At 40.6% G+C, this 21,468-nt stretch overlaps 1 pseudogene; it reads left to right on the forward strand.

Annotated features, from left to right (window-relative positions):
* The first annotated feature begins 13,966 nt into the window (after positions 1-13,966).
* On the forward strand, positions 13,967-14,754 carry LOC133050992 (transmembrane protein 126A-like; annotated as a pseudogene).
* The last annotated feature ends 6,714 nt before the right edge of the window (positions 14,755-21,468 follow it).

A 21,468-nucleotide genomic window follows, 5' to 3' on the forward strand; every position in this document is an offset into this window, starting at 1 on the left:
ATAGCTCTACCCCTAAGCATGACTCAGAAGTATCACCTTGCTCCCATGGCTGCCTGGCTCCTGGCATTGCCCACCACGATCTCCTCCCTCACGTTCTCTCAATCCATCTCTCTGCAGTCAACAGCAGTCCTCGCCGTGGGATTGCTCCATAATCCCTAAACTCCAGCTCCTAGCCACTGCGTCTTCCAGGGGACAAGGGTTCCTGTCTGGGGTAGGTATGGCTGCTGCAAGGACTGTTTGATTCTCATTCCATTGAGGCTGCCACAGATCAGCTGTTTCATTCTCAGCCTTATATGTTTCTCCTCTGACTCAGACAATTGCCCCGATGTGGGGATTGATCCCTGCTTCAGTTTCCCCACCTGCTGAGGGCAGGTCCAGTCCTACTAACACTCCTGTTTTTCCCACTAGTTCCTTCATCCTACCGAGTTTTGCGTGGTTCTATATATTCTTTTCCACTATTAGGTACTCCTGTCTGCACTCAGCTCGTGTTCTTCATGCAGTTCTGTGTCTGAAGGTGTATTCCTGATGTATCCATGGAGAGAGATGTTCTCCACATCCACCTACTCCTCCACCATCTTGTTCTTCCCTAAACTCTTAAAAATCCCACTCCAGTATTCTTGCCTAGAAAATCCCATGGACAGAGAAGCCTGGCAAGCTACAGTTCATTAGAGTCACAAAGAGTTGGACATGACTGAAGTGACTTAGCAAGCATGCATGCATGTTATATGTTATATATGCATTCTTTTGTTTGAATGTATGTTTCATGATGACATGAAATATTAATAACAGGTCAGGAAAGGAACAAATTGGCTTTTAATATTTACTGTGTCCCTAGTGACAGAGGATGAAATAGTTGGATGGCATCACCGACTCAATGGCTGTGAGTCTGAGCAAACTCCGGGAGATAGTGAAGGACAGAGAAGCCTAACATGCTACTATTTGTGGGTTCACAGTCAGACATGACTTAGTGACTTAACAACAACAACAACAATATCCATAGGACTGTGGTGGCACACAAAATAAGTAGTCATATTTTTAATATTAGATTTCTATAACCTTTATAAAAGTTAGTGATACATCATCATGATAGCTAGACTTACCTATCCATTTTTCTAATTTCAATACCGACCATGGTTTTTTATATACCTTGTATTCCATTTTCTTAAGTTATTTTTGCAGTTTCCTCTGGTTAAAGATTACCTCGAGTGGTGTTTCTAGATAGTCTCTGCTGTTGTGGGGCTTTCTGAAACCTCTACCTATCTGAAAATGTCTGTTTCTTGCTGTCACACAAGAATAGTTTGGCTATAGAATCTTAGAGTCACATTCTTCTTACTTGCAAATACAGCTATTTTCTAGTTTTTAGTGTTATAGATGAGATTTTCAATATCAGTATGAATTCTTTTTCCTTTCCAGGTGACCTCTTATTATTATTATGGTTATTTTCTACCTGAAGGTTAGAAGGATTTTATTTTTATCCTTGGGCATTAGAAAAGTTATCAAGATATATTTAAGTTCTTGTACATTTTCTCCCCAATATCCTATGCCAGTTCTAGGCTATTACACTAGATATTCACAATAATACTCTTGGAAGTTGTCACAATAGTACTTGGGGGATTCTTTCAAAAAGCAGAGGCTGAGATGATGACAGTGTGGGCAGCTGATCTGGGGAAGTTATTGCAGGGAATGAGACTGAGGATACTGGGAAGGGTGAGGTGAGGAGGAGGGAAAGCCAGGCTCAAGGTACAGTATTGAGCTGGTTACCAACCTGGGCAACTAGGGTTCAGTTTACCTGGGAGCCTTTTGAGGGATTGTGTCAGCTGTGCTTCAGGCTTATTCACCTGAAATAGGAGAAGGAAAATATTTATCCACTAGCTTCCATTCCCTCCTTAGCCAAAAGTTGCTCCAGAGGGTGTTAACATGCTTTAAGTTCTTGATTTGAGCATTTATCTTCCAGAATCTGGATCTCTTACTTGCTTTATTTTTGCTAGACTGTTTGCTGAAATTGTTTGCAAGCATCAAGAGGAGCCCCAGTGAATATCGTGGGTTAGAGTTAAATTCCTTCATGCCACAATTGTGTAGCAAATATCTAACTTCTTTAAATTTGAAAAAATAGTTATAAAGTTTTTAAAGATCACTTTCCATCAACAGTTATTACAAAATATTGGCTATATTTCCCATGTGTACAATACATACTTGAACCTCTTTCCTCCAAAAGTTTGTGCCCCCTACTCCCCCACTCTATATTGCCCTCCTCACTCATTTTTTCTCTGTATCTGTGAGTCTGCCTCTTTTATATTATATTCACTACTTTGTTGTATATTTTAGGTTCCACAGATAGTGATATCATCCCTGGAGGAGGGCATGGCAACCCATTCCAATATTCTTGCCTGGAGAATCCCATTGGACACAGGAGCCTGGTGGGCTATAGTTTGTAGGGTCACATACAGTCGGATACAACTGAAGCGGCTTAGCGTGCATGCATAGTGATATCATACAGAAATACCAAATTTCTTGATAATAATCAGAGTCAGTTGCCCCATCAGTTGCCTGGGAGTGTGGCAACTCCTTTCTTTGCTTGTCGGTCCCTTGGTTTGAGAGGCTCCCAAATGACAGAATATGTAGTAGTCATAGCTTTAAATTCAGTGTAACTCTTTCTGTGTTCTCTGGCAGAAACTATTTCTCCTACCCTTCATTTTCATCCCGAATGCCAGAACTCAGGGTTTTTAATCCAGTAGAGCCTAAGGAGGGCTTCCTTGTTGGCTCAGCAGTAAAGAATCTCCCTTCAATGCAGGAGATGTGGGTTCAATTCCTCGGTCAGGAAGATCCCCTGGAGAAGAAAATGGCAACCCACTCCAGTATTCTTGCCTGGGAAATCCCATGGAAAGAGGACTCTGGCAGGCTGCAGTCTATGGGATTGCAAAAGAATTGGACACAACTTAGTGACTAAACAACAATAACAACAACAGAGCCTAAGGATGTAGAAATAGGCAGCATGAATTCTGAAAGTGAGTCACTAGGGGTGGGGATAAAGGGGCCAATCCTACTTCTATCCCCTGTTTTTCAGACCCTGCATTTTAATGACACTTCACTGTGTGTTGGCTATAGCTTCACTACATTTAGGGAATCTTGGAGGACACAGTCAGCCTTGCTGGATGTGGTCCACAAGCTGGTCTCCTAGCTGGACCCTTAATAGGTGATTTCATCATTTTACCAGGCTGGCTTCTTCAAAGTGCTATGGTACACTGTGCGATCTGAGGATTCTTTTGCCATGCACTCATTTCATTTGCTTTCACCATAAAATGTGTCCCTCGATCTGAGGCAATGTTACTGGGATCCTAAGTTGTAAACCATATGATCTTCAAGCCCTCAGAATGATGCTACCTGAGGAATCTTGGATAAGAAAAGCAAACTCATAATCAAAGCAAGTATTAAGATATATTACTGCCCTTCTAGGATGCCACCAGCTTGTCACCACATAGTTGACCTTCTTGAGGGATGTTTCTATACTGAGGCACCATACTGCATATCTGCTGCTGGCAGCTTAGGAATTCAGCAGTGACAATAGTCAGTTCCATCTTAGTGAGAGAGAGCCCATCTCTGCTTCTAAGGTTGCTTCACCCATGGAACCACTGTGCAAGCACCAGGGTGGCTGAAGTCAGAAGCTGACTGATATCCCCTGGACAAGTAAACCCATTCACCAGATTGTCCAGAACCTCTCTGAATATTCTAGAATGTTAAAAGTGAACATTAACACAAGACACCAATACCCATACATGGTTTGGTTTCTCTGCCAAGATTCATCCACAAACCTGTTTCTCAAACCTCCTTGTCTCCAAGCCTCTAATTGTGGTCGTTTCAGCATCCTGACCAATCAGTAAAGCCATCTGTCTGCCCAGAAGTCTACTGCCTATCTTCACTTCAGGCAGTTTCTCCCTGCATACAAGGTATATAAACAGTAAACACTTGGCTCCTCTTATAGCTCCTGGGAAAACTTTCATTTTCAACTTACCTTCAGGGTCACCTTTGAGTGTGGCTGTAATGTGCATTTTCAGTTATAAACAAATTGAGCTAATCCACCTGTGAACCAGGCTCAAATGTTTTCTCCTCTGTAAACTGGTCATAGCGAAGCCTCCACAAGATCGTCGGTGTAGCTAAAGGAAGACAGTGCAACAAAGGAAAGTCACGTGGAAGTCGAAGCCATGTGGTTATGCAACTTGTACTCTCTGGTCTGCCTCAGTTCAGTCCTCCGTGTCATGTACTATTCACATCATATAGAAGTTTCCTTCCATTCCTGGATAACCTTATGACTTTGTGGGTCTCATAATCCCAACTCATCATAGGCAGCTCTAGGTACTTAGACGCACTTGATGTCCTAGCCTCTATTGGGGCTCAGAAGCATGCCAGGAGCTGCTTTTGAGATGGCGAGTTGTTCCATGTCTTCAAAGGTTTGACCTTGCTCCAGAACCAGGGTTTGCACTGGGGCTGTCATAATGAGATTTGACAGACACTCTATACAGCGTCCTAATGCGGCATTCATCTTCTATACAACCTGAGCATCAGGGCAGCTCAGAGTGCAGCCTGGACCTCCTCTAGGCAGGTCTGCTGATTCTGGGCAGCATATACCACACCTACAAATGGCAGCCTTCCAAGATATTGATAACTGGTTCACAGAGTATGTGTGGTATGTGCCGACATCAGTATCCAAATAAGCCTACCCTGCAGGCTGCCATAAAGCACTGAGCAGAGTTCCCTGTGGGGAGTTTGGGGGAGAATGGATACGTGTGTATATAAAGTCCCTCTGCTGCCCACCTGAAACTATCACAACACTGTCAATTGGCTATACTTCAACACAAAATCAAAAGTGAAAGTGCCTTAAAAAACAATAAATCTACCAGGTGAAGTGCCTCTTGCTTAGGGTAGGACATGTAGGTGAACAATTTGTCATTTTTGATATATTTAAAAAGGGCTTCCCAGGTGGTGCAGTGGTAAAGAATCTGTTTGCCAGTGCAGGAGACGCAAGAGATGTTTCTATCTCTGGGTCTGGAAGATCCTCTGGAGGAGGAAATGGCAACCCACTCAAGTATTATTGCCTGGAAAATCCCATGGATAGAGGAGCCTGGAGGGCTATAGTCCATGGGGTGGCAAAGAGGTAGACATGATATAATAGAGGAGATTTTCCCCAAGTGTTTCAGTTCATTGTATCTTTAAAAACATCACTCTTGTGGCAGGTACTTGAAAACTTTGAGGGTTTTATTGCCTTCTTGTTGTTGTTGTTCAGTCATTAAGTGGTATCCAACTCTTTGCAACCCCATGGACTGCAGCACACTAGACTTCCCTGTCTTATCTCCTGGAGTTTGCTCAAATTCATGTCCATTGAGTCAGTGATGCTATCTAACCATCTCATCCTCTACCACCTCTTCTACTTTTGCCTCCAATCTTTCCCAGCATCAGGATCTTTTCCAATGATTTAGCTCTTCACATCAAGTAGCCAAAGTATTGGAGCTTCAGCTATAGCATCAGTCCTAGTGAATATTTAGAGTTGATTTCCTTTATAATTGACTGGTTTGATCTCCTTAGACTAAGGGACTCTCAAGCGTCTTCTCTAGCACCACAATTCAAAAGCATCGGTTCTTCAGCACTCAGTCTTTTTTATGGTCCAGCTCTCACATCAGTACATGACTACTGGAAAAACCATAGCTTTGACTGTGTGGACCTTTGTCGGCAAAGTGATGTCTTTGCGTTTTAATATGCTGTCTAGGTTTGTCATAGCTTTCCTTCCAAGGAGCAAGTGTCTTTGTTTCAAGGCTACAGTCACTGTCTACAGTGATTTCAGAGCCCAAGAAAATAAAATATATGTTTTACCAGGACAATCTAAACACTTCCTACTCACCAATTACCCTGGTGTTATCAGAGTTGTCAACCAGCAATCATGCTGGTTCTGTGGAATATCAAGATGATCAACATCTATGTGGACTGTATTGTGACAGAGAACAGAGATTTAACCTGGTCCTAGGATAAAACAGACAATGAATAATAGGTCTTTCCTCAGTTTAGTTGCTCAGTTTTAGTGGACTCTTTTGTGACTCCATGGACTGCAGCACCCCAGGCTTCTCTGTCCATCACCAACTCCTGGAGCTTGCTCAGACTGATGTCCATGGAGTCGGTGATGCCATTTAACCATCTAATCCTATGTTGTCCCCTTCTCCTCCTGCCCTCAATCTTTCCCAACATCAGGCTCTTTTTTAATGAGTCAGCTCTTCACATCAGGTGGCCAAAGTATTGGAGCTTCAGCTTCAGCATCAGTCCTTCCAGTGAATATTTAAGACTGATTTCCTTTAGGGTTGACTGGCTTGATCTCCTTGCAGTTCAAGGGACTCTCAAGAGTCTTCTCCAATACCACAGTTCAAAAGCATCAATTCTTCAGTGTTCAGCTTTCTTTATGATCCAACTCTCACATCCATAAATGACTACTGGAAAAACCATAGCTTTGACTAGATGGAACTTTGTTGGCAAAATAATGTCTCTGCTTTTTAATATGCTGTCTAGGTTGGTCATAGCTTTTCATCCAAGGAGCAAGTGTCTTTTAATTTCATGGCTGTAGTTACCATCTGCAGTGATTTTAGAGACTAAGAAAATAAAATCTGTCACTATTTCCACTGTTTCCCCATCACTTTGCCATGAAGTGATGGGACCAGATGCCATGATATTTGTTTTTTGAATGTTGAGTTTTAAGCCAATTTTTTCATTCTCCTCTTTCACTTTCATCAAGAGGCTCTTTAGTTCCTCTTTGCTTTCTGCCCAAAGGGTGATGTCATCTGCATATCTGAGGTTATTGATATTTCTCCTGGAAATCTTGATTCCAGCTTTAGCTTTATCCAGTCCAGCATTTCTCATCATGTACCCTGCATATAAGTTAAATAAACAGGGTGACAATATTAAGCCTTGACATACTCCTTTCTCAATTTGGAACAAGTCTTTTGTTCCATGTCCGGTTTTCACTGTTGCTTCTTGACCTGCATACAGATTTCTCAGGAGGCAGGTCAGGTGGTCTGGTATTCCTAGTTCTTGAAGAATTGTCCACAGTTTGTTGTGATCCACACAGTCAAAGGCTTTGGCATAGTCAATGAAGCAGAAGTAGATGTTTTTCTGGAACTCTCTTGCTTTTTCAATGATCCAACGGATGTTGGCAATTTGATCTCTGGTCCCTCTGCCTTTTCTAAATCCTGCTTGAACATCTGGAAGTTCTCAGTTCATGTGCTATTGAAGCCTGGCTTGGAGAACTTTAAGCATTACTTTGCGAGTGTGTGAGATGAGTGCAATTGTGCAATAGTTTGAACATTCTTTGGCGTTGCCTTTCTTTGGGATTGGAATGAAAACTGACCTTTTCCAGTCCTGTGGCCACTGCTGAGTTTTCCAAATTTGCTGGCATATTGAGTGCAGCACTTTCACAGCACCATCTTTTAGGATTTGAAATAGCTCAACTGGAATTCCATCACCTCCACTAGTTTTGTTTGTAGTGATGCTTCCTAAATCCCACTTGACTTCACATTCCAGCATGTCTGGCTCTAGATGAGTGATCACACCATTGTGGTTATCTGGGTCATGAAGGTATTTTTTGTATAGTTCTTCTGTGTATTCTTAATATCTTCTGCTTCTTTAGGTCCATACCATTTCTGTCCTTTACTGTACCCATCTTTGCATGAAATGTTCCCTTAGTATCTCCAATTTTGTTGAAGATATCTCTAGTCTTTCCATTCTCTTGTTTTCCTCTGTATCACTGAGGAAGGCATTCTTATCTCTCCTTGCTATTCTTTGGAAGTCTGCATTCAGATGGGTATGTCTTTCCTTTGGAACTCTGCATTCAGATGCGTAGGTTTTTCTTACATCACAGCAAACAGCTTTTGATCCTTATTATTTATGGGGATTGAGAAAAATACATTTCTGCTCGAAAGCTGCATATTAAGTACCAGAAGCTGTGATAATTTTCTAGGAAAATACTACATCTGGTATAGCAGTTGTGATTATGACAGCCACTTTTTATGTTTGTTTTTGTCCACTGTCGTTCACCATGATCCCTCTAGTTTTTGCTGCAACCAAATAGGTAAACTAAATGAGGATATCCCTTAATCCTTTAAATCTTTGATAGTGATGCTAATTTCTGAAATTCCTTCTGAGACATAACAATGAAGTTTTAGAGACTTCCTCTTGTCCTTTCCAAACACCATTGCTCTTATTCCTTCAGTCAAGGAACAAATCTTGATTGCATAAGGGAATGGGCAATAACTGCACAGATGTCAGCAGACCCATTGGACCTCTCCTGGAGGGACATGGGCCAGAATTCCACTCATTGTCTTGCTTACATGAGCCTTGCTCTATTGAAGGGTATAGTGGAATTTTAGATTTCTTGCTGTCAGAGTCAACTGTGATCCTCTGCCTTATAGCCTCTTGAATGGTCTGGGAATTCTTCTTTCCCCAGTACATACTTACTCTGGTAACTAGCTTCAGAGTTCCTTGGGAATTGGGAAATATTTATCATATATTTATAGTGGTATTTCAGGATACTTCCTTGAGAGGATCTAGCCTCCTCATTAGTCGGTGAGCTCTGGATCTGAGACTGAGCTCAGACTCTGAGAATTGACTTAGACCTAGAAAATGGGTGAGTGTGTGATTTTTCTATTGTAGTGACTGGCAGCAGTTTTTTGCTTGCTGAATTTCAACTTCTGGTTATACAGATGAAACCTAACTCTAGTTGGTTACCCATCCATCATCTATTAACCTTTCCCACAGATCCCTATAGGTTAAGGCACTCTGATTGTCACTCTGGCCTTGCTGCCCATTTCTATAATGATGTCCACCATGTTTCCCTAAAGACAAAAATTGCTTCTGCTATTTTAGAATCCCAGCAATACCAGGGAAACCAGTTCCAATGTAGTATCTCCCACCATCAGTCAGCAGCCACAGCCAAGTTTCTCCACCGTGTTGACACATTCTTTATTAACCAGGTTGAAGAGTGTCCTTTAGACCTCCTCAGGGATCATAGCTGGGTGCTGAGCACTTTGTTCTAACATAAATCCATGACAACATTCCATCTCTCTGAGTCTTTTGATCCTTTCACCAATATTCTGCCAAGGCAATTCTATTCCTGATTTACTTTGGTGAGATAACCTTTAAAGAATGATCCCAACAATGCATTAGGACCAGGTTTGTTTGTCCTCACTAAGACATCAAACTCTAGATCATGGAAGAAGTTTCCAGTATCAGTAAATTCTCCCCTCTCTACTATTATACTCTAACCTTGTATATGAGCACCTTCAGCATCTGCTCCTACACTGTTCCCTTGGTTTCTGCCTTGCAATTCTTTAGCTCTGCTCTTTCTCCCCAGAGCAAGGAGCATATATCCCCTGTGATGGTGCTGTGACCTGAGCACTCCTCCATTACAGCTCTGACACTACAGGGTAGGTACCAAAGTCTTGCTCTTGTGCTGTGCTTAGTCACTCAGTCGTGTCCAACTCTATATAAAATAAATCTTTTGTATTTGTGTATGCACTTATAGAGCAGAGCAATAACCTTCTAATGGGTCCATTCTGGAGTGGAGAAGGTGATAAGGTCCGAACACAAGAGGAAGGAGCGTATCTTATGAGGCATTTTCCTCAGATGAGGTTTTTGTAGGGTCTCTTGGTCTGAGTTTCTCAACAGCAGCACCACTGGCATGTGGGTTGGGCAATTCTTTGTCATTGGGGCTACCTTGTATATTGTAGGTTGTTAACAGTGTCCCTGGCCTCTTTCTAGTAGGGTGTATTTTCCTAGAACAGATTATCACAGCTTCTGCAACTTTTGGGCAGACAAATGTATTTCTCTCAGCTCCTTCCCACAGTGTGATCACCACATCTTCCTGGTGAGAACCCCTGCTTGGGTGATTGGACCCAGGCTCCTGCAGATGTCCCATGGGTGTTGGCAGGATTCCTCAGGGTGCGGGGGAAGTGAGGGGTCTTCCACCTCTTCCTGTGCAAGTGTGTTATCTGCAGCAATGGCTGGAGCAAAAATGTGGGCTAGGAAGATGTCAGCTAAGGCATAAAATGTGTCTGAGCCAAAGGCAGATCATCTGTGCTCATTTCACAGAAGTGAACATTGAGGCTCAGGAAGGTAAAACAACTTAGGCTGATATGTTTAAGTCTGATGCTCTGGGCAGAAGGATGAATAAGGCACAGTTCCTCTCTTCAAAGGATACTCAGTCCAGCAACTGTGAAGGACTATATAATAGATCATTGCACACATTGTGTTGATGTCAGACAACTAGCAAGTGAGAGAGCTAGAAACAGAATGAGGTATATTCCTATTAGTACCATATAGATATGCCTCAGGATTTTATTATGTTGACTGCACACTAGAATTTTTGCTAATTTCTTTTCTGAACCTGGTGTCATTTAACCTTCATAGAAATGTAACCAAGTAGGCAGTCTCATTCCCAATTTTCAGATAACGAGATGGCCTTTTTTTATACACCTTCATGTGATCTAGACACATTATGCTTAAAGAGACACTGCTCTGTACAGGGGGTGAACTCAGACTGATAAAATCAATGCAGACAAGCACAGAGATTGCAGGCACAAGGTAATGTGGCCCGTGGCGAGACACAGTGGGACCCAAAGACAGTTTCCATTAGGTCCGTCTTCATCGTCTGGTAGTGCGACTAATTAAGATATGGACTGGTACTAAGTAGCTCAACTCTTTTTAACAGTGGCTTGTGAAACTGAGGAAACTGTCTAAAAATATAGAGCTTATGTGAGAGAAATAATGTTGTTACAAGGGAATTGATAACCAAGGATAATGGGAAAGAGAAGAAATAGCAAGTTGGAGCTAATTACCAGGGAAAGCCCCTGACACTGAGCTCGGTGAGGCAGGATAAGGGTCTCCTGAGGGGAGGGGCAGAATCACCATCAGTACATTTAAAAATAGGCGACAGAGCACTAGAAACAGGACTATTGGGAATAATTTTGCATTAGGCAGGAAAGGAGGTAATTGACTAAGTGACCTAATATTAAGAGCTTTCTTTCTCATGAATTTCTAGAATTCTAAAAAATAAAATAAAACCTTATAGGCTGTATACAGAAACCGTAGGTGCCTAATGACTGGAGGTGCCTAAATATAGCCCCAAATTATTCATAAATGGAAAGCGGGAGCAGCCGTGCCCCAGATGGAGCATAATAGGAGGGTCAGAGGAAACAGGAGACGGACAGGGAAAGTGGAAATACGGTCGGGAGTCAGATTTCTCTGATGCAGGCACATGGGGCTGTGCCCAAGTACACTTGGGCTGGGAGAAGGCTGTGTTAGTTAATTACGGAGAGCTGACTTTTCCTCTCCTCTTTCAGTCCTACTCTCCTATGAGACAGATTGCAGAGACCACCGTGTGTGAACCCCTACATCACCCATATCTTCCAAGTCAGTTCTCTCCTTTCCTTACAACACACGACTGATCTCAGAGCACTGTTTCCCAAATCAAAGTCCAAAGCTTGACTCTCAGCCGCTGGAGGCTGACTTAAAATGGAGATCTCAAATATCACTCTGAACCAGTGGTATCTGGATGTCTGTGGGTGGAACCCACAAATCTGCATTTTTTTAAAAAAAATTTCCCTCTGTAAGTCTTACATGCAGTATTAAGTTGCAGAAACTCTACCTGGGGAAGACCAGGCTGGCTAACCCCAAAAAAACCACTGGGGAGGGAAGTGCGGCCCAGTCCTCTCCCCTCTTTCCTCATCTGCTTTCCCTGATATTCCTTTCAAGAGATCTCCTTGCACATCACTCTTGAACTTAAAAGTATGTATTAGAAAAGTGAAAGTGCTAGTCACTCAGTCGTATCCGACTCTTTGCGACTCCATGGACTGTAGCCCTCCAAGCTCCTCTGTCTATGGGAGTCTCCAGGCAAGAATATTACTGGAGCGGGTTGCCATTCTCTTCTCCAGGGGATCTTCCAGACCCAGGGATCGAACCCAGGTCTCCTGCATTGCAGGTGGATTCTTTACTGTCTGAGCCACCATGGAAGCCCAAGTATGTATTTACATACCCATAATTTTTGGTTTACCTACTTTCAAGAAGACATTAATATAATATTCTTGTATGTCTAATATGCTGGCTATGATTTCTTTGCTTTGTATTTGTCATATTGTTTAAACCCTCTAGAGGGCAAGGATTAGGACTTAATCATCTTTCTATCCATTGCCATTTTTGGTAAAAACTAGATATTTGTTTTGAATGCAACTAACTCATATCTGTAAGAAGTAATAAAAGTAAGGTTTGCACTGGAAACCCAGGGTGTGCCCCCTTTGCCAATGTGAACAGGAATAGTCTGGAGGCTGGACACTGAGCCTGGTATGGAGATTGGCTTTTGTTTCAGCTCCACCAACAATCATGTATGAGCATTTCAGCAACATTTCCTGCAGCCTCCCAGTTTATCTTCCCTTAAGAAGGGATAACAATCACTTTCTGACTTCTTTCACAAAGCAGCCGAGACAGTAAGCTTGATAATATCACTATTTCATATCACTTTTCACTTAGGAAAGCTAAAAATGACATCAACATTATCAACATCATCATTTCACAATCTACAAACTGTGGAACGGGAGTTCAGTCTGGGTTCCCAGAGATAATTATTTTCCTTCACCCCAGAACATGCAAAATAAATCAGTAAAACACAAAGATTAGAGGAATTAAATCTAGTTAAATGTATATCAGTAGTTGGTCTTCTAATTCACCAGGTAGTGTTAGATCTCAAGACAAGGAAAATAATTGGCATTGTTTAATTTTTGACATGCTACCCAATGAACAGCTAAGCCATTTTCATAGAAGGTAAAATTACAGTGCTGTTATTGGTATGTGGCTACTGTATCTAAGGTTAATTGTATTTTCCATTATGATGAGGTTTGTTTTTCAGAACTGAATCTCTTAGTCTCTTCCAATTGCTCTGAGTTGATGGTGAGACAGGACATATACAAGGCACAGATTGGGAGGTATCTCATGAGGTCAAAAAACCCTCAGGTATATTGAAGCATTACAATGTGCAAAAAGGAAATAGGATTTGTGTAGAATGTATTCAGTATGTCTTCCCAAAAAGAAGTTTTTCAGGAGGGAAAATTGACTACTTGTTATTGTAGTCTCCCTCTCTCCTAGACAGTAATGTATTTTAGTTCCATTAGGATATTGAGTGTTATCTGTGCAGAGTGGAACAAAAGAGCCAGACCAACTTTTTTTTCCCCTAGTCCGATGGATTGCTCTACAGCTTATGTAATTTAGCATCAGTTTGCTCTCTCTGGTATTTTGAAACATGAAAAGAGCTTTCAAAGTGAGAGAACTGCTTTGAAAAAAGCTTCAGCACCACTGATGGGCAAGGAGACAATGGGGCTTTCCCAGTTGTGAAATGGCAACTCACACTGTCACCTTGAAAATCACAGTGAAAAGAATGTGGCTGCATATTCTCCAGCAACCTCAATGGCCCAGAGAGTGGGTCTCTGGGGAGGTGAATAGCCAGCCCAGTGCACTCAGGGTCCATGAAGGGGTCGAGAGTTTCCTTGGTCTAGGTTTCCACATAGGAAAGAATTTCGGTTTGAAGTTTTGACCTTCTCTATGAAAAAAGATGATGCAATAGAAGTACTTTCTGGTTGGGTAATCTTATCAACAATTATGTGCAATTATTTATCATATATTATTTTACAGTTTGCTGGACTGAGAATTCCTTGAGGAATTATTATGTCTTAATCACCTTTATGCCCAGTATATCAAACTTAAGTGCATCAACTTAAGTTTTTAAAATATCTATTCCTTTGTGTCAAGGGTGTTCATTTGTTAGGTATGAACAATGAAAATAAGCCAAAAGATGGCTGTGCCTGGGTGAGTTGAGCAAAGGCTTGAGTGAGCCCTTGTGTGGCTGAAGAAGACCGAGGAAGATTGCTGGGAGAAGAGGGAAAAGTTCAAGATGGAACATCATGAACCAGATGATACTGTCAAGGAGAACTTAATTGATATTCTAATCAGAAAAATCAACCAACTACTGGAAGCAGAAAGGAATCTCCTTGAAAATGGATCAACATATATTGGACTGAACGCTGCTTTCTGTGGCCTAATAGCAAATATTCTTTTTCAACCCATCTTACCTGTGTCACAGACTCACATAGCTGGTGGCTTACCAGAGGCAGTGATTCCATTTTTGATGGCACACATATCTTACAAAGGTTCTGTGATTTGCATTGTGAAACCTGTACCAATACATGAGGTGGATGGGTTGGTCTAGTTTTTGGTGGCCTGCACTGTTTTCTTGGCTATCCCCTGTGAACAATGGCCTAGCAGCCAGGTGTAACTGAGATCTGCTCCCCAAGAAAGGAAATATCTTAAATGCTTGGACTAGGATTTCTAGGCCTGTCTTTGTTGTTGTTGTTAAGTCGCTAAGTCATGTTCAATTCTTTTGTGGATCCACGGACTGTAGCCCACCAGGCTTCTCTGTCCATGGGATTACCCAGGCAAGAATATTGGAGTGGGTTACCATTCTCTACTCCAGGGGAATCTTCTCAACCCAGGGATTGAACCTGCATCTCCTGCATTGCAGGCAGATTCTTTACCACGGAGTCACTGGGGAAGCCCGAGCCTGTCTTTAGAAAGATGTTATTTCCAATTTTGCTCCAGACTGGGCTGCAGCATCCAAGCTTCAGACAATATAAGCTACTTTCAAAGGTGCTACAGTTACCTGAAACTGGCCTAGACATTTAGTGGTTGTTAAGTGAATCTGTATACAAAAATAAAACTATAAAAATAAACTACATCTAAGTATGAATAAGCAGACATAATTTTAAAAAATATGCCATAATTTTGCTAACCTATTAGGATAATTTCTTAATTTTTTAAGTCACTATGAGTCTAAAAATAAAGTGACATAACCCTCTCTAGACATCCAACACACGGAGCCACTGGACCAACCGACTTCAGTGAGGAAAGCTTCAATACAGGCTCTTGAAGATGGGAGGAAGCTGAGAGACAAACTAGGGGGACAGCTGGTGAAAGCCATGGACTTAGCCAGAATCCAAAATGTTTTAACAGCCTTTTTCCAAATATCTGTCTTTTAATGTCCTAAAAACAAAAATATTTTCTCTATGTCAACTTTTACATTAAACTTAAGTATTTGTTCTGCTTAATGAAAGAAAGAATACAAGAACATTGCCTGACACTTGGATGACTTAAAACAATTAAATAGGAAATTGATGAAACTATAAACCTAATTGAAAGTGGGCTCCAGACTGAGAATTGCAGTTCAGTCACAATCACAATTCTCCTTTCATTGCAAAGCTTCATTAAACCATGCAGTAGCTACAAAACTTTTATCTAGATTCTAGATAAACTTTACAGTTTATAAAGCATGCTCACACATATTATCTCAAGTGCCCCAACAGAAGAATACTATATAATGCCTAGAGAGACACTTGTGGCCTTTATTTTAAGGGGCAAAATTACCTTAACCTCATCTTTGGAGACTCATAATTTCACACTACAGATGGAAATCTGAAGGTAGAGATAAGAACTCCAAATCCTGTGGAATCTAGAAAAAGCCAGACTGACCATACAGATGTCAAAGTGTACTCTGGTGCTAGGTCTGCATGTACTATCTAATTCCAGCAAGTTCAAACCACAATTTGCCAAGGGCTACCTTCATTCCATGATTATAATCCAAGTCAAACTCAAAGCAAGAAAGGCAGAGTTTCTACTCTCCCCCATCATCTTCCGTGTGGATAGCACAATGATATGCCAGACTATATGCTCCATATGTTCTCTGCTCCCTACCTCAGGGTCCACTTCCCATCACCCAATAGCAAACCCCTATTCTCAGTATTTAGGGAAACCAAGTAGTTTAAACTTCTCTGCATGACAATACACTACTAGAAAAATGTCTACTGTTTCCTTGATGTCTGGTAAATTGAAAGATACTCCTGGTCCTGTTAGCATTGCATTTTTTGAAAGTTTCTTACTTCAGATTTAGAAGATGACAAGGAGATCTCAGCAGTTTTCAAAAGTCTCAGAAATAAGTCCTTGTTGTGACAGTTCCTCTTAAGAGCTTCCATTTTGTCTTCTGCGTTTTTAGATGCACACCCACAAAAAGGACATAATGAGTCCATTTTAACACTCTATTCCTTTTGGTCTCTAATGGGAAGTTAAATTAAAAATATTAAATTCTCATTTTTTTCCATCAAGGAATTTCATGGCTTCAGTTGTTATATTTAAGTCTTTAATTCAATTTGAGTTTATATATGGTATGAGAAAATGGTCTAGTTTCATTCTTTCACATGTAGTACCCTTTTTTCCCAACAGCACTTATATATTACATCTTCTTTATCCATTCATCTGTTGATGGGCACTTAGGTTGCTTCCATATCTTGGCTATTGTAAATAGTGCTGCTATGAACATTAGGGTGCCTGCATCTTTTTGAACTGGCGCTTTCATTTTTCCTCAGACATATACCCATTCATCATGGAGGTGTTTCAAAAAACTAAGAACTACTATGTGATTCATATGTATATACATTTACACACACACACACACACACACACATGGAATGGAATACTACTCAGCCAAAAAAAAAAGCAATGGAATTTTGCCATTTGCAACATGAATGGACTTATGGATGAATGGAGGGCACTATGCTTGGTGAAATAAGTCAAACAAAGACAAATACTGTATGTTATCACTTATATTGGAATCTAAAAAGTAAAATAAATAAATGATTATAACAAAATAGAAACAGACTCACCAATATAGATGAACTAATGTTTGCAATGGGGGAAGTGTAACGGGAGATGGAGAAAATAGGTAAACAGGATTAAGAGGTAAAAACTACCATTTATAAAATAAATAAGTCATGAGGATGTAATGTATAGCACAGGGAATATAGTCAATAATAGTCTATGTACTTTGTATGGTGCATTATCTATAGAAATATTGGATAACAATGTTGTACACCTGATGGTAATATAATACTGTAAGCCAACTATAGTTCAATAAAATTTTAAATCCCCTCTATATACTCAAAATTTTGAGAAGCAAATTCAAGACAGAGGCATCAATGACCCTGTTTTCTTTCTTTAGTTGCCCAGGTGTTGAACCTGGGCTGCTTACAGTCCTACTTTGAACATCTACTTCTTGAGTTTTTCTCACTCTATCTGTGATCTCATTGTCATGTCTTATACTGCTCACATATCTGCTCTGGTCCTGGATTGCCTTTCTCAAATAAAGTAAAAGTGAAGTCCTAGTTTTATCCCAGGTCATCAGCCACTCTCTCAAGTCTTATGAAAATAAGACTTGGTGAAATAAGTCAAACAAAGACAAATACTGTATGTTATCACTTATATTGGAATCTAAAAAGTAAAATAAAAATTTAAAAAATTTTATTTTTTAAATTTATCTATTTATTTATTTTTGGCTGTGCTGGGTCTTCACTGCTGCATAGGCTTTCTCCAGTTGTGGCGAGCGGGGGCTACTTTCCAGCTGTGGTGCACAGGCTTCTCATTTTGGTGTCTTCTCTTGTTGCAGGGCACAGGCTCAAGGGCTTCAGTTGTTGTGGCTCCCAGGCTCTAGAGCATAGTTGTGTCAATAGTTGTGACACATGGAATTAGTTTCTCCATGGCATGCATGATTTTCCCAGATCAGGGATTGAACCCATGTTTTCTGCATTGGTAGGAGGATTCCTTACTACTGAGCTACCAGGGAAGCCCTCCCAAATCTTATTAAAATGACATTTCATATTTTAACCACTTCCAGAAAACATTTGCACTAATCAAAAGGGAGAGGGATTTTTTTTTTTTCTCTCAAACCACACAGTTTTAAAAATAGTCACCTGTCACTGTTTCTATCTGCTTTGTTTTGGTGTCATGGAAATAATGTGCATGGGTCTAAGTTTTACCCTTTTCATGAATAAAATGGATTCAGTTACCATTGCTCTTCCCACATTCAGTTGGTCTAGATGAAGTAAATATCTTATTGCTGCTTTCACAAGAGAATCTTAGTCTTCTTGGTTAAATATTCAAATTCTTATTCAGATAACCACACCATACTATGACAGGAAATACGTGGTGATTCACTATCAATATTTATCAAATATAATCATCAATAAATAATTGTTAGTAGCCTCCTACCTTGCATAAGTCTCACCTAGCATCTTGTCCATATCTAAACTACTCTTAGCCAGAAGTAAGACATGGTGACCAAAAGCCAAGGTCCAAAACTCTTCTCAAGAGTTTCCCAAGTAGCACAACTCCACTTTGAAGAAGAAGCATGAAGAACAACACAACACAAAAGTGGTTCTAGAGCAATAGCTCAAGTGGACAATCAGAAAATAGGTTGGTAGAAGGAAATACTATAAAAATACTTGAGGCAGAATCTTAATTGATATGGCATGGTTATTTCATTACCTCAACCAGGCAATACTTATTGAAAACCTAGGAATAAAGGGGGAAATGACATAATTTCTGAGTCGAAGAATATCACATTTTAGAGGAAAAAACTGACATTGGAATCAGAAGTCTAGAACCTTCTAAGGCATTTAAGGAAACTATTGTTCTTCCTATTTTGCATGGAAAGAAGCCAACTAAATCTTCCAAAGAGTAAAGAACTCTGCCAGGATTACAAGACTAATACATAGGAATAAATTGGCCAGGATCCACACAGAAAGGAGGAAGATGAAGGGAAGTGGTTTTCAAAATGCTTATGAAGGAGAAATTAGTCACAGACTTTTTCTTATGCACAGGAACTCCTCACAAGTTTCTGATAATATTTCTAGTACATAACATTGCATTTTAGCCAGACAACTAGAAATAATTTCTTTTGGGCCAGCTGAGTGTTTCCCCTGAAAAAGTAGTATTAAAGGAATGCAGCACAGTCTCTAATTATCAAATTGGTGAGAAAATAGTAAATACTAGGTGTAGTGTGAAGTTGTGTGTGTGTGTGTGTGTGTGTGGTAAATCAGTATCCCAATTATTCTGAACATATCTCAGTTTAGTCCTGTATCACACGTTATATCAACTCAGACTCTTGGCCCAAAGAAGCCCTGACTAGACAGTTAAACATAAAAACCCTTAACAAATGCAACAAGAAAGTGTCATTCCCCCCTCCCCCGAGTATACCCTGATACTCTGGAAAAATGCATAGTCCCCACACAAGGTTTTCTGCTTTCCTAGGAGATTTCTCTAGATTGTAGTCTTATTTATCAAAAACTATATCTTGGTGTGTGTTCTAGAATTAAGAATTAAGGTAAACCAACATGGAAGCTTTTGCATTTAATGTCCTAAATTAAATAGATTATAAACATAGAATAATATTTCTCTGCCTTTCTTTTTTCAGTTCATTCCCATGATTATAGTTTATATTCACTTAGTATTTATGAGTGATCATCCCTGACATTGTGTGGCAAAGATTTGAGTGTGATTTCACACAAACAAGAGTCATATGTCATGCATACAGCACATATAATATTTACCTGCTAAAGTTGTTTCTTGAATGACAATTAGAACTCATTATCCTCAGTAGACATTAGTTCAGTCAGTTCAGTCACTCAGTTGTGTCTGACTCTTTGTGACCCCATGAATTGCAGCACGCCAGGCCTCCCTGTCCATCACCAACTCCCGGAGTTTACTAAAACTCAAGTCCATTGAGTCAGTGATGCTGTCCAGCCATCTCATCCTCTGTCGTCCCCTTCTCCTCCTGCCCCCAATCTCTCCCAGCATCAGGGTCTTTTCTAATGAGTCAACTCTTCGCATGAGGTGGCCAAAGTATTGGAGTTTCAGCTTCAGCATCAGTCCTTCCAATAAACACCCAGGACTGATCTCCTTTAGGGTGGACTGGTTGGATCTCCTTGTAGTCCAAGGGACTCTCAAGAGTCTTCTCCAACACCACAGTTCAAAAGCATCAATTTTTCAGTGCTCAGCTTTCTTCACAGTCCAACTTTCACATCCATAAATGACCACTGGAAAAACCATAGCCTTCACTAGACGGAACTTTGTTGGCAAAGTAATGTCTTTGCTTTTTAATATGCTATCTAGGTTGGTCATAACTTTCCTTCCAAAGAGTAAGCGTCTTTTAATTTCATGGCTGCAATCACCATCTGCAGTGATTTTGGAGCCCCCAAAAATAAAGTGTGGCACTGTTTCCACATCTATTTCCCATGAAGTGATGGGACCAGATGCCATGATCTTAGTTTTCTGAATGTTGAGCTTTAAGCCAACTTTTTCACTCTCCTCTTTCACTTTCATCAAGAGGCTTTTCAGTTCCTCTTCACTCTCTGCCATAAGGGTGGTGTTATCTGCATATCTGAGGTTATTAATATTTCTCCCAGCAATCTTGATTCCAGCTTGTGCTTCTTCAGCCCAGCGTTTCTCATGATGTACTCTGCATATAAGTTAAATAAGCAGGGTGACAATATACAGCCTTGAAGTACTCCTTTTCCTATTTGGAACCAGTCTGTTGTTTCATATCCACTTCTAACTGTTGCTTCCTGACCTGCATATAGGTTTCTCAAGAGGCAGGTCAGGTGGTCTGGTATCCCCATCTCTTGAAGAATTTCCCACAGTTTGTTGTGATCCACACAGTCAAAGGCTTTGGCATATAATAAAGCAGAAATAGATGTTTTTCTGGAACTCTCTTGCTTTTTTGATGATCCAGCAGATGTTGACAATTTGATCTCTGGTTCCTCTGCCTCTTCTAAAACCAGCTCGAACATCCAGAAGTTCACAGTTCATGTATTGCTGAAGCCTGGCTTGGAGAATTTTGAGCATTACTTTACTAGCATGTGAGATGAGTGCAATGGTGTGGTAGTTTGAGCATTCTTTGGGATTGCCTTTCTTAGGGATTGGAATGAAAACTGACCTTTTCCAGTCCTGTGGCCACTGCTGAGTTTTCCAAATTTGCTTTGAGTGCAGCACTTTCACAGCATCATCTTTCAGGATTTGAAATAACTCAACTGGAATTCCATCACCTCCACTAGCTTTGTTCGTAGTGATGCTTTCTAAGGCCCACTTGACTTCGCACTCCAGGATGTCTGGCTCTAGATGAGTGGTCACACCATTGTGATTATCTAGGTCATGAAGATCTTTTTTGTGTAGTTCTTCTGTGTATTCTTGCCACCTCTTCTTAATATCTTCTGCTTCTGTTAGGTCCATACCATTTCTGTCCCTTATTGTGCCCATCTTTGCATGAAATATTCCCTTTGTATCTCTAATTTTCTTGAAGAGATCTCTAGACTTTCCCATTCTGTTGTTTTCCTCTATTTCTTTGCATTGATCGCAGTAGACATTACAATTCATGTATTGATTTTTTCAAGTATTTATTGAGCTCCTGCTAAGTTCCATGTGCCTATCCACCAACAATGTTTCCTTTCTTCCACATGGTACAACCCCAAAATTTAGTCTTAATATCTACTCTTGGCCCATATGGCACAGCTGAAA

This window comes from Dama dama, chromosome 33 (assembly GCF_033118175.1).
Source record: "Dama dama isolate Ldn47 chromosome 33, ASM3311817v1, whole genome shotgun sequence".
NCBI lineage: Eukaryota > Metazoa > Chordata > Mammalia > Artiodactyla > Cervidae > Dama > Dama dama.